The following is a 2,477-nucleotide window of genomic DNA, read 5'->3' as shown; positions in this document are numbered from 1 at the left end:
GTGTGTGTGTGTGTGTGTGTGTGTGTTTGGTTCAGCTTCTAGTGAGAACTGACTGAAGAAGATTTAGGATGTTCTCACATTTGTGGTCAGCTGTGAAGTGGATGTATTGTTTGAGCTCACAGTTAAACAGATGAATGCATGTTTCYTTTGTTTTTGGCCTCAGTGGACAAACAGAAATGAAAGAGCAATAATTATAAAAGCCAAAGGCAGCACACGACCCCTGCAGCCATAACTCAAACTATCCACTTAAATTTAGAACCATGTCAGAAACCGTGATGTGAGCTGAGATACAAGATGGAAAACAGAAAACTTAAACAGAAGGAGTGTTGCTGGACATTTCAGACTCCCGTGGTTTCGTTGTTCTCCCACAGTAAGGGTTTCTGACCAAAACAGCTCCCACACAAGCTGAAAATCAAAGTTTTATTCAACTTGTGCTTTCAGACATTATTCAAATAAAATTCTGCAGCAGACGGTGGTTGAGATGCGATGTGGAGAACCAGGAAGTGACGCTGATGGGTCAGACAAACTAACCGCGAATCAGAGACTAAAAGTTCAAGYCAACATTACATCAAGAAAGGACAACCTAGCTTATCTGGCCTTTTGTGTGGAGTACGATTTGACCAGGGTGCCAATAGTTCGGCACAACTTGTATTAAACCAAAGAACGTTTATGTTCTGTTACGCCTCTCGTTGTTAGTAASTCAATAATTTGTGCGACACAGATGTTCTTCGCATTAATAATGAAATGTTTGTGTTTACATGTGGGCATGGTTCTGCTAATCAGCTAACAGCTAATAGCAGAAATAAACTTTCTTTTAGCAGATTAGTCTTACTCTTTTTCACAAACTTTAAAAAAACCATTAGCAGACCAGTTAGCTTCCGCTAAATGAGAGATTGCCAGCTGAAAGTCCACAAACAGCTGACTAACAATAGGACACCAACAGGTTTGTGTCATTCCCACCAGTCTTCAGCTGGAAGGAGGTAAAGACAAACAATTAGCTGTTAGCGTTAGCTTCTGTTTTTTTATTTTATTATCTTTTTTTACATTTAGCACAGCTAGTTTTAGGATCATAAGTTAGCAAAGCTAACTTTTTGTTTAGCTGTGCTCGCTGGCTGTGTTGAATGAGAAGTAAGGTAAAGTTGTGTAAAAGGTTTAATCTTTTTTTTTCTTTTTTTCTGTCATTTGTTGACTCATAACCCAGTATCACAACAGGAGACCCACCAGGTGGAGCATTCGAGCAGTTCCAGTTCTGTTTGTACCTTCACCAAAATGTAGCTTTACAGTTTTGGTCACGTTGTATAAACACTTCCTGGGTACAAAATAGGCGATCTACCACAGTTCTCTTCAAATCTACCTTTATAGCTCCTACATTTTTGATTATTATTATTTAAAAATTAAAGTTCTTCCTCTAGGCCTGAATATTTGGGATTTTAGCAACTTTTTTTTCAAATGATGTCCGTTAAAAAAAAGTTCTCTCCAAATCAACAAAAGCAAAAAGTTAGGTTCGCTAACTCATAATCTGCTAAATAAAACGTACAGCATCGCTAATGTTAAACAGAAAAAATTAGCAGAAGCTAACAGCCAATCGCTAACGACTAAGATGATTGTCAGTCTGTGTCACACGTCTTTGTGTCCGTCGAGCTGAAGACTGGTGGGTCTGACGAAAACCTGATGATGTTACCGTGTTAGTTAGCTGTTAGCCCTAAAGCACTAACTCAAATATTTAGGTCTCCTAACGCACTAATGCACCGGAAAATAATTAGCAAAAGCTAATTGTAAAGCACTAAAACAACCCAGTGAACACAAGGAACATTATTCAACAGACAACATGAGTCACATGTTACCATATTGCTCTCTTAAGACTTATCATTGATATTCCACAGCCGTATTGGGATCGTATTGTCAATATATTATCACCTGGTGGATAAATCCACTAATAAATTCTAAAATTAGCAAAAGCCTTAAAGCACTAATAAGGAAATTAGTTCCCCTATTAGTGCTTTAGGGGAACTGTGCCCACCACTATTGATTAACCGTTTCTTATTCAACTACAACCAGGTCAACTGCTTTGAACAAAATGGTCCTTTTAAAAGACCAATTCCTGCAAAAACTGTGTCAGGTCCTCCAAGACCCTCAGGATCCCAAGCTGGTTGGCTTGGACTCTGATAAGTGGGGTAAAACTGGCTGCCCCATATTTTCCACTAATTAAAGGCACAGTGTGTATGATTTTGTCAATTCTTTTAGCATAAATTGAGATAATCACTAATGACAATAATAAAAAGCATGTCTAATCATTGCAGACAAAGACCTTGTGTTATTATTTTTACCTTATAAAAAGCTGTTTATATCTCCATGGTCGCGGGTCGCCACTACAGGCAGCCGCCATCTTGGACCGCCATCTTGTCTACGAAGGCTCTTGAAGGACAAACTGCGGTGGCAGCGTCAAAAACGGTTTTAGTTGTAATACTATGAATGTA

Source organism: Austrofundulus limnaeus, unplaced genomic scaffold (genome assembly GCF_001266775.1).
Source record: "Austrofundulus limnaeus strain Quisiro unplaced genomic scaffold, Austrofundulus_limnaeus-1.0 Scaffold464, whole genome shotgun sequence".
NCBI classification, from domain to species: domain Eukaryota; kingdom Metazoa; phylum Chordata; class Actinopteri; order Cyprinodontiformes; family Rivulidae; genus Austrofundulus; species Austrofundulus limnaeus.
This window is presented reverse-complemented; position numbering follows the sequence as displayed.